This window comes from Aedes albopictus, chromosome 3, assembly GCF_035046485.1.
Source record: "Aedes albopictus strain Foshan chromosome 3, AalbF5, whole genome shotgun sequence".
Lineage (NCBI taxonomy): Eukaryota > Metazoa > Arthropoda > Insecta > Diptera > Culicidae > Aedes > Aedes albopictus.
Window position 1 is genome coordinate 351,005,615 of NC_085138.1, and position 12,134 is coordinate 351,017,748.

At 38.7% G+C, this 12,134-nt stretch overlaps 1 protein-coding gene across 8 annotated transcripts in view; it reads right to left on the reverse strand.

Annotated features, from left to right (window-relative positions):
- The window catches only part of LOC109408777 (beclin-1-like protein B), a 111,577-nt gene that overhangs the window by 79,850 nt on the left and 19,593 nt on the right, over window positions 1–12,134 (reverse strand). The window contains exon 1 of one of the 8 annotated variants that reach the window (XR_003897947.2): window positions 4,419–5,124. The exons of the other annotated variants lie outside the window; for them this stretch is intronic. The gene's annotated coding sequence lies outside the window, so the exon portion shown is untranslated. Of the gene's footprint in view, window positions 1–4,418; window positions 5,125–12,134 lie in introns of those variants that run through there. 8 annotated transcript variants of the gene reach the window in all.

Sequence of the window (12,134 nt, forward strand, 5' to 3'; positions counted from 1 at the left end):
AGTTATCTAGCTGGTGGGACATGGGAGCCTAAGCTTCAACTGTTAATCAAGACTACTCAGACTTAGACGAGTTTAGGTTAGTTTAGCTAGAACTGCCATTAACGAAGGAACATGACGAGATAATATAACATTATATGGTTTATGTAATGTAAAACAATACAACATAACAAAAGAGAACGATTCCTAAACCATTTAATTAAATGTATAGCCAGTAGTGAAATTACAATTAAAACAATATGTTTACGGTACATTTTATTGTTTGAAACTATACATGTACCATACAATGTACGGTATATTTAAGCCCACGTATCAGTATTTCGAACAATTCATTTACAATAAAATGTATGGTTTTGCAAAAATATATATATGGAGAAAAATATTTTTTTGTATTGTAACGATACTTAACAACCTGTATAGTATATTGTAAAAATCTTATTTACAATTCACTTTATGGTGTCTACATTACATCTTATTGTTTTTGTATTTTGTATTTTTAAAGTGGTGTCTATTGTAACAATATGGTTCTAAATAGTACTGTTACAATACAACGTTCGGTTTTTCTACTGTATTTTTTATTCGGGTTGTTTTTCGATTTTACTGAACAAACTATATATTTTTATTCACGCAGCTGAAAGATCATCCGACGAAAGGTTGAAAACTGCCATTTACTCAATTTTGCCCAAAATGCAGATGGGACTGACTTGCTATTTACGGCAGAGCTAGATTAAGGAGGTACGACCCGAGCGTCTGTTCACCAATGAAGTGCGGCTCAAACAGCGTCTGTTCTGGCATCCAGCGGCTGAGTAAGAAATACTTCATCAGGCCTAGCTGAATCAAAGGTGGTAGTCCCATTAGCGTGGTTGTCTCAGTGTTGGTTGAGACGTTAAACAGAACTGGCACGATGGCCCTGTGACGAGACAGGAGTATTAGCATAGGCCCAATAAGCCACCCGTAAAAATCCCCATTACGAATAACATATGAGAAAATACGACTCGATATAATCGGCAAACGGATCAAATATTTATCCTGCGGATGATCCTAGAATGTTTCTTAGGTGATCGACTGTATGTTGGATGTCTTCAGTTAAGTTGCTGGCTTTTCAGTCTTCTGAGAGAATCAAAACAACTATATGTTTTCTTGATCCGACGTTTCGGTCCTTGAAAAAGGTCCAATAAGGACCGAAACGTCGGATCAAGAAAACATATAGTTGTTTTGATTCTCCCAGAAGACTGAAAAGCCAGCAACTTAACTGAAGATGATCCTAGATAAATTTCGGGAATATAACTTGCAGACTCACAATCTGTTTATTGATTTTAAAGCAGCGTACGATTCAGTGAAAATAAATGAACTTTGGCAGATAATGTCAGAACATGGTTTTCCGGCGAAACTAATTAGGCTGATACGCGCAACGCTGGATGGATCAAAATCTAGTTTTCGGATCGCGGTGTTTGCGAATCACAGAAACGACTGGTACGACGGCGAATGTGAACATTTGAAAAACGAGAAGAATGCAGCATGGGTGAGAATGCTGCAACACCGTACAAGAGCGAATAAGGAACAGGCAGAACTCAATCTTCCGCAGAAAGAAGCGCCAGCAGGAAGAACGAGATTGCGAAGCGATGGATGATCTGTACCGCGCTAAGGACACACGGAAGTTCTAGACGAACATTTGAAAAGGGCCTATCTGCTTTGCGTAAACAAACATATTTTTGTCTCTGTAGGGCCCATTTGCATCCACCCACGCACATCAACACCCTTATCAGAAAAACTGTTCTTCAAGCTATCTGTTAAGGATGTTGATGTGCGTGGGTGGATGCAGATGGGCCCTACAGAGACAGAAACATGCTTGTTTACAAAAAGCAGATAGGCCCTTTTCAAATGTTCATCTAGAGTTGTACGAGAAGCTAAACCGCTCGCGCAGAGGCTTTGTACCACAAACCGACATGTACCGAGACAATCACGGGAACATTCTCACGAGCGAGCGTGAAGAAGTCGAGAGGTGGCGGAAGCATTAAAAGTGGCGTGGTATAAGATCTAGGAGGACGTTCGCAGGACGAAAGATTTCCAGCTCTAACTTTCAAGAGATTGAGGAGGAGGTTAGCCGGTTGAAAAACAACAAAGCTGCAGGAGCAGATCAACTACCAAGCGAGCTTCTAAAATACGGTGGAGAAGTGCTGGTGGAAACACTTGGGTCATTACCAAGGAACAACAGGGCAGTCAAGCCATGGGAGTTCCGTATCACCCGTACCTGTCACTGCGAATGACATGAGTTTGACGTAGCCCGATGCAGACAACTGAAGAGGACTAGGAAGGGGATGAAGATTGACTTTGGGGAACGCAGGACGGGTCAAGAACTGTGATCGTGTACGCTGATAGGCATAAACAACGATTGCGTAGTATTATCCTCAAATTGAGAACAGTTTTGAGCTATTTAGCATTTATTTGGGCATCAATTTGTATGAGTTATTAGGTAAATTGAATATTCTAAAATTAAAACTACTGGCTAATTGGAATTTGTTATAGATACTACTAGATAACGATCATAGGAGTTGAGGAAGTGATATGAGTTGTTCGCAAAATACAACATAGTTGTAAGTCAGGCATTAAATTAAATTGAAACCTAAATTATACAATCTAAACTTGTAAATCTCAACTAGACGGTTCAATAATCATTCGTAGATCGACGTACATCGCTTCGGGTTTGCACAAGAAGGACACGTAATGTAAGTTGAAATTATGTAAACACTGCATTTGCTGCTGAACAAGTCATGCGAATCTGTGACACCTATCCGAAACAGAAGTATTACCGGAGGAGTGGATGGAAGGTATTCTGTGTCCCATCTACAAAAAGGGCGATAAGTTGGATAGCGGGAACTATCGCGCGATCACACTACTGAGCGCTGCCTACAAGGTACTCTCTCAAATTTGATGCCACCGTCTATCACCGATTGTTAGAGAGTTCGTGGGGCAATATCAAGTTGGATTCACCCATGCGCTACAACCGACCAGATGTTCGCCATCCGCCAGGTGTTGCAGAAATGCCGCGAATACAACGTACCCACACATCACTTGTTCATCGTTTTCAAATCGGCGTATGATACAATCGATCGAGAACAGCTATGGCAGATTATGCACGAATACGGATTCCCGGAAAAACTGACACGGTTGATCAAGGCGACGATGGATCGAGTGATGTGCGTAGTTCGAGTATCACTCTTGAGTCCCTTCGAATCTCGCAGAGGGTTACGACAAGGTGATGGTCTTTCGTGCTTGCTGTTCAACATTGCTTTAGAGGGTGTAACTAGGAGAGCGGGGATAAACACGAGTGGAACGATTTTCACGAAGTCCGTTCAGCTGCTTGGTTTCGCTGATGATATTGATATTATTGCTCGTAAATTTCAGACGGTTGAAGAATTCGTGTACTTGGGCTCACTGGTGACCGCCGACAACGACACCAGCAGACATATTCAGAGGCGCATTGCGGCAGGAAATCGTGCTTACTTTGGACTCTACGATCGAATAAAGTTCGCCGTAACACGAAGTTAACTATCTACAAAACGCTGATTAGACCGGTCGTCCTCTATGGGCACGAAACATGGACCCTACGTGCAGAGGACCAACGCGCCCTTGGAGTTTTCGAACGGAAGGTGTTGCGTACCATCTACGGCGGAGTGCAGATGGAAGACGGGACTTGGAGAAGGCGAATGAACCACGAGCTGCATCAGCTGCTGAGAGAACCAACCATCGTCCACACCGCGAAAATTGGGAGGCTACGGTGGACGGGTCACGTCATCAGGATGTCGGATAGCAACCCGACTAAAATGGTTCTCGAGAGTCATCCGACCGGTACAAGAAGACGTGGTGCGCCGCGAGCTACATAGGTGGGTCGACCAAGAGGAGGACGACTCGTGTACCCTTCGCAGAGTGCGGAACTGGAGACGCACAGCCATGGACCGAGTAGAATGGAGACGACTCCTACGTGCAGCAGAGGATACGCAGGCCTTAGTCTAATCGGTAAGATAAGTATTGTATTCTCCGTCTGAATTAGAGTGATCACATTTTCATTACAAATGTTTTGATCGAGAAAACTGCTTTCGAAATGTCGATGGTGAGATGATTATCAATGACGTTTTCTTCAACCTTAAGTGAATCTCACTATAACCCCTAAAAACAGTAGTTCCAAGCTCTCTGGATACGACTGTTCAGTATATTTGACAATAAACTAAATGTGGGAATGAAGGCACAAAATGACTTGCAATCTCCTCAAATGTGAATATATTTCATCAGATGAGGAAATTCTATTTTGAAATTGCCAAGTGTTCAGAATCTGGAGCTGTCTTATGGGCCTCACACGGCATTTAGGTACTATAAAAATCTGTCGCAACGGATGTTGCTAATGCGCATTTTTACGCACATACCTCGAAATTTGTTATCAGCCCGGCAGATCAACGTCCCCTTCAGCACGACACGAATCTTCGTATTTCTTTAAATTCTACCATTCAACAAAGCACAGCATTACACGCTTTCAAAATTCCTCCCGTAATGATCAGCGCTGTAGCTTGTACCGCAACCACTCTCGTTTGTTTTTCGCCACACTCGAATTCCCGACAGTTATCTGTCAATCGACACCCGCGGGCAATAATATCGATAGCACGCACTTTACAGACTTTTATATCGCCGCCGGACGCTACGATGCCAAACTTTACTTACACACCAACGCGCAACGCTAGGGGAATTCGCATTCTTCAGACAAAGGGCAAGTAACGCGAGTGTGCCGAGGGAACACCGATTTGTTTCTGACGATTTTCGCGTAGATGTTGATGTATTACTTGCTACGTTACACGTCTTCCGATTACACGAATGTTTCAAGAAACTCTCTTCAAGAGATCGATCTAACCATCACTAAAACTTCCCGCGCCGATTACTTTATAGATCTGAGTTTTATCCTTCACCGCGATCACCACGTATAATCCTCTCAGATTGGATTTGAGAACGGAAACTGCAACAAAATAATCGTATCGTGTAAACTCCAAATCAGTTTACGCCGATCTGCTTTGGGCGTACAACAACCAACAACTACCGAGACCGGTTTGACCGAACGAACACCCAAAGTGTGTTGTGCCTGGTTTACATTGTTCAACTGAAACGAACATTTCACTTGCTAGCTTCTCAAAGATGTTCAATCCAATGGAATGATGTGTTTAGACTGAGCAAATGACTTGAGTGTTCACTTGAATGCTCTTGAATGCATCTCAGTTGAAGCAAGTGTTTACATTGTTCAACTCGTGCGAAGCGTAAGCAAACTGAATTGAATTCATCTCACTGACAGATGACTTGAATTCAGCTCACATGAATCGCGGGTTTAGACCAACGTATCTAAATACCCAAGGTAAGAGATTCCCGCAAATGTCAAAAATGAGACTCACCAACACATCTGCGTTAGTTATGAAAAGTTGGTGTTTTTACACTAAAATGTCATTATTTCAGCAAAGTTTGTAAAGTTTTAGTAGTTTGGATGTTTCTAAATGCTGAAAAAATATGTTTAGAATCAATTAAAAAAAAAATGTTACCGATTTTCAAATGGCGATATTTCCTATTTTATTGCATGGAAGTCACTTTTAATCCAGTAAGATGCAATTAAATAATTGCTTCTATGATGAGAGTTCTTAATTTCTTAAGAAAGTTTGCTAAATAGTGATGCGCCCATACAAATCAGCGCAAACTTCATAACTATTTTTTGCTTTTTTCCTTTTCTCACTAATCCGTGAATATTAGCGGGAATCTCTTACCTTGGTATTTAGATACTTTGGGTTTAGACGGGGCAAGTGAGACGATTTCGTTTGACTTGAATGAAAAAGTTCAACATGTTCAACTTTCGTTCAAGTCAAGTGAGTTGCTCATGTGAGATGAATGGTGGTGTTTACACGTTCAATTCGCATTCAATTGGGCATTTTCCATTAACTTGAATCAAGTCACTTGCACTGTCTAAACCAGGCATTGGTGTGAGAGCAGCGCACAAAATAAGTGATAAGAAAAATCCCAGCGGGCGGCGGCACACTTTTTGCGCTGGTTCTCTGTCTCACTAGCGTCATCGACGGTAGGTATTTAACGACACAACTGCAGAACGAAACGAACGACGACGACCGCGGTAAAGACTGACTGACTAGATTATGGCAACGAACGACCGACCGACCGAGCGTCGCGACCGTCCTATTCGAGTAGAACACATCACAGCGTTCCACAACACAACACGCCTTGGCGGCCAGAGCTTCGTGCGGGAGTGACGTCGTAGGTGGATTACCTTTTGGTGGCCAATTATTGCTGCTCAGAGGCGTGTATGCACGAATTTGAAGGCGTATGATGTAGAACTTAGAAATTGTCCGCAGCAGTTGGCACTCAAAAACTTCGAAAGCTTTTCTAAATGACGCCTTTGACACCGATTTTTTCCAAGCGTTATTGTAGGTTTTTTTTTTTCACTCAACATCATAAAGGGTGATACGGTCAAAATTTGGTCAAACAATTTTTTTCATAACTTTAGACTGCGTACACCAAAACAGCTGATTTTTGGACCAGTAATGCTACATTATATGTAGCTTATACCATAAAATTTTCATCAAAATCAATTAAGTAATGGTTGATATATAGATAAAACCATCGACCTACCTTTTTAAAATTTTGTACAAAGGCGCTCCATAGCAAATTTTCGGAAATTTAAGGTCAGTAAAGCACAATTTTGATTATAGAACTACCAATACTGCTTCGATTGTTATCAATAATTTTATGGTATAAGCTACATATAAAGTACCATTACTGGTCCAAAATTCAGCTGTTTTGGTGTACGCAGTTTCAAGTTATGAAACAAATTGTGTGACCAAATTTTGACCGTATCACCCTTTAACAAGGGTAAAATATGATGCAGAATATTTTTCTGGATATCCTAGGCCATCCAAACTGTTCTTGAGTTTAAATCCTCAAGTCTACGGGGGTAATAGTAACTTCTTTCATTATACTAAGCTTCGATTTGTAATCTATCATGTCCAATAAACCTCCTGAAAGTTTAATAGACAGTACCATATCAGTCAGAATATCCTAGGTCATCCAAACTGTTCTTGAGTTTAGATCCTAAAGTCTACGGAGGTAATAGTAACTTCTTTCATTATACTAAGCTTCGATTTGTATTCTATCATGTCCAGTAAGTCTTATGAAAGTTCAATAGACAGTATCAGATCAGTCGAGATATCCTAGGTCATCCAAACTGTTCTTGAATTTAGATCCTAAAGTCTGCAAGTGTGACGGTAACATCTTTCATTATACGAAGCTACTATTTGTAATCTATCATGTCCAGTAAATCTTCTGAATTTTCAATAGACAGTATCAGGTCAGTCGATATATCCTAGATCATCCAATCCTTTATACAAAGCTACGATTTGTAATCTATCATGTCCAGTAAGTCTTTTGAAAGTTCAATAGACAGTATCAGATCAATCGAGATATCTTAGGTCATCCAAACTGTTCTTGAGTTTAGATCCTTAAGTCTCAAAGTGTGACGGTAACATCTTTCATTATACAAATACAAAGCTACTATTTGTAATCTATCATATCCAGTAAATCTTCTGAAATTTCAATAGACAGTATAACATCGGTCGGGATATCCTAGGTTATCCAAACTGTTCTTGAGTTTAGATCCCAAAGTCTACGGATGTGACAGTAACTTCTTTCATTATACAAAGCTACGATTTGTAATATATCATGTCCAGTAAGTATTCTGAAAGTTCAATAGTAGACAGTATCAGATCAGTCGGGATATCCAAGGTCATGCAAACTGTTCTTGAGTTTAGATCCGAAAGTCTACGGGTGTAACAGAAATTCCTTTCATTATACAAAGCTACGTTTTGTATCCATGTCCAGTAAGTGTTCTGAAAGTTCTATAGACAGTATCAGATCTGTTAGCATATCCTAGAACATCCAAACCGTTATTTAGTTTAGATCGTAAAGTCTACAGGTGTACAGGTAACTTTTTTCAATACACAAAGCTACGATATGTAATCTAAAATCTTCTCAATGTTCAATGGACATCAACAGATCAGCTAGGATCATTCAGACCAGACTTTTATGATGTTCACGCAGAAAAATGGCGCTTGTTTAAAACAATAAAATGCATGGTTGATTTTCAAACTGGCAATTTACGCATTCCAAAGTTATTTATTAATTGTTTTCATTTAGAGTTTATCGATAGAAACAACCGATTAGCATCATTTCATATAATGTCAAAATTTTTATTTGTTTCAACAAAATAAAAACCATAAACATGGTCCTAAAACACTCACACATCTATAAAATGCTTACCCCAACATCGCCACAACGAAGAAGGTGCAGCAAATCCATCACGCCAACTTCCAAATGCAGCTTTGGCCGTGATGGATAACTCGCAGGTACTCACGACAGCATCCACAAAAAGTTGATCGGTTTCGCCTTTTTTGTCTTTTTTTAGTCGTTCTCCTCCCCATTCGCTTACCGATGGTCTAAAAATAGATTTCCGAGCTGCCGCAGCTGCTGCCGTCACCAACACAATCACATTCCGGGTTTGTTAGTGGCAAAAGTGCTGTCGTTTGAATCAATCCATTATTTCATGTTGAAAATACCATATCTCTGTTTGTTTTAACAAACTGTCAAAAATTTCGACAAATGAAAATATTTGTATTATCAAACAATAGAACAGGTTCAGCTTAAACTGGAAATCAGTTTGTCGCTATAGTAAACTGAAAAATCGGTTGATTCGAACTAGAATTTAATTGTGTTTTCAATTTATTTTTCTGCGTGTTTAAAATCTATCATCTACAGCAATTAATTTTTCTGTTATGACTATACAGAGTTATGTTGCATAACCCAAGTAACAATTCCATTGCTGATTGGGTTTGTTTGATTTTTATTAGGGTTTTATTGCTGTAATAATTAAAACTCACAGTTTTATGACTACTTTCTCATGAAAACCATTGATCAAATGTTTTATAGTGTACTTGACAATATCCATGGAGCCAGATTTTAAGAGTAAACAAAACTCTCCGATATGTAATCCTTCTGACATTCATTATTACCACAATAAAACTGTTCAAACTCTCAACAGATGGCGATCCGTTCGATTAGTAACGACATATGTTGGTGGAAAAGCAGAAACTATGACACTGCTAGGTTTATTGTGGTCAACATAAAAGTAAAATTGCTTTCGTTTTATTTTCGTTAATTATGGTCGTGCCATATTGAACAATTAGATAACGCGAATGAACAATATTTAATTTTGCTCAAATTAGCAATGAATTGAAAGTTTGTCGTCATTTCCGTAGCATGCTCACACAAATACACTCTCGCAGCTAAGTTTTCTTGTAATTCGAGATAGTTTTACTAAATAACAAATTGATTTATTCCATTCCAAGATGATAATATTCACCATTTTCGAAGCGCATTAATTTTCTTCTGCAAACTCAATATTCACGGTAAAATCGAATGGGCATAAGCCTAGCAACACAATAACTACTAAATTATTACTTTGAAATGGTCGCTTTCTATTTGCGAATAATATCTCCTCCTGAACTTTGCGTGCCATTGAAGAATCTTTTCTGCATCTTGAGCTGTCATAGATTTTGTTGAAAAAAAAAAACAACAATACTCATCATAACCTCTTTTCCACTGTGGAACATTTTTCAACTAGGTTTTATAACAGTATTATTGCTACTCTTAATACGGTCCACTTAGCCAGATGATGCTCTTAAAGAGGTTATCAAGAGCTTTTGATGTATGAATCAATTTAATTGCAAGTTTTATAAAATTGGTCATGAAAGCTTCTTATAGAGCCGAACAAAACCTTAAATGTTACTTGGGAATCTATTCAACTCACTGGAGCTCACAGAATATAGTCAGAGACTATGACAAATGCTTCGGGATATTTGGAATCGTACACACTGTCCTGCAATATATAACATGGAGTCTACCAGGGATGCGACCATTCATTTGCAAATATTTAAGTATACATTTGCGACCCCAATGTTATTCGGCAAACTTTCAGATAAAGCTACAAGGTTAAATTTATCCATACATTGTTTTTCGATAGCATGCTTCTGGACTGAGATAATAGCAAGTGAATGTAAATCTTTGCAAACGAATGATCGCACCCTACAGCCGTAATAGCATCTTTTTTGCTATTTTGATTTACACAGCATTACCAACCGTAATGGTTGTATTTATTTAATTTATTTAGCGTCAATTACAATTATAATAAAACTTAATCAACAATTCTTCGCAATGGTTGTAGTCATGCAGATTAAAAAAAATAAGTTTCATAGAAGTTTTAACAACCCTAAATATTTCAAAGGTGCAGTACAATGCCTACACGCAGAAAAATCTATGTTAAAATCAAAAATATTTGAGGAAAATTCAAATAATTGTTCAGGTTACAAAAATAAATCTGTTTGGAGCAAATCGAACGTCACATTTGAAGCAAATGCAAGCCATGTTTGAAACAAAAATGCATCTTCTGACAGATTATGTTAGAAATAAATGTAAATAGTTTTGTTTTTCTGTGACAGGTCGGCTCTACGTAAATATTTGTTTTCCCATTAAACTTATAAAGTCATTTCCTTCACTGGAAAAAAAACACCTCCCGTGTTGTACTTTCAATGCCAATATCATGTATACATCTATTAGATAACATACGCTCCCGAAACCAACGGGATTTCGTGAAGACTTCCGGTGAACCTTGCCTTTTTTGCTGGAGGAAATCTTGTTTGATGTTGCAGTTGGAACTTGAGAGTTTTATTTATGTTCTCGACGGCAGAACGGGGGGCTCCTCAATGGGTATTGTCAAGATAAATTTGTAATTGAGTTAGTTTTAAAAATTAAAATTTTAGTTTTAAACATTTTATTAGTTTACCGAATAAACATGAATATTTTTGTTCCAAACGAACGAAATTTGTCTCCGTGTACTGGTCTTTGATGAATATTAGTCAATATGGGTCATTATGTATCATTATTCAGTGTGGCTTTCTAGCATTGCAAGCAATGCAAGTGTAGATAAAAAGTTGTGTACTCTATGAAAGATTGGATGACCCAAATTATCACAAAATTATCATGGAGTGACCCTTCCTTGAGAGTTAAGAGGTCATGGATCCTATTTGGCTGTTCAACGTTACTATCTGAAACGAAATCACCTCATGTTACAGTGGTTGTTTTTATCAACAAAGCTGCATAACAGTAAGGATGACGCATAATATTGCGGTAAAATAGTAAAAATCCAACGGGGTTGCGGTGGTTTCGACCGCCGCAGTCGTTCCGCAAACGTCAAAAGTGCTCGGTTCACGCTAAAAAGCTCTCACTCACTTGGTTGGCATAAAATTCAAATATAATGAAAATTGTTTCATTTATGGTTTATGTAATCGCAATTGCTGCCACAACATGTAACTTATTTCTAAACTATATTAGGTGTAGTTTTAGCACTTTAGTATGCAACTGTACGCCATAATTTAGATTTTCAACTATTTATTTTTGTTTCAAGGTTGTGTGCATACTTTTTGAAGTGTGCAGCAGTTTGACGTTTACGGAACAGGTCTTCTTTGTCTTCTTCACTCCGCCAGGTTGGAAGATTTCTCTGGATAAGCAATATCCCAAAAATGTATAACAACGCTTATTGTGTCTCAAACTACTTTGGTAAATATAGTTGATTATGTAACATTACTTAAAGCAGTGCCAAAAGCTATTATCACAAGTGTAGACCTTAAGCTATAGTCTCCGGAGTAGTTTGGTAGATCTGGAATATCTCAAAAGTATCTTGGAATGACTCACAAAATGCCAGGGGGATTACATATTACATATTACAGTTCATTATGAGAATAACTACTGTTACTGTTAAGAGCTAAACTGCTGGACAGTTTGGACGTCCCTAAATGCCCAAAGGTTTATAATTATATTTAGTGAAATTTAGGATGGTCCAGGAGCGGTTGCGTCGTGTACTGAGTACACGTACCATGAAAAAAGCTCGCTTGGTGTACACAGCGAATGCGCATGTCGCTGAGGGTGGCCGAAGAAGCGACTGCTCGAGGGTTAAGTTTTATAATACTATCTAATAGACTTCAGTTCAGATTGAT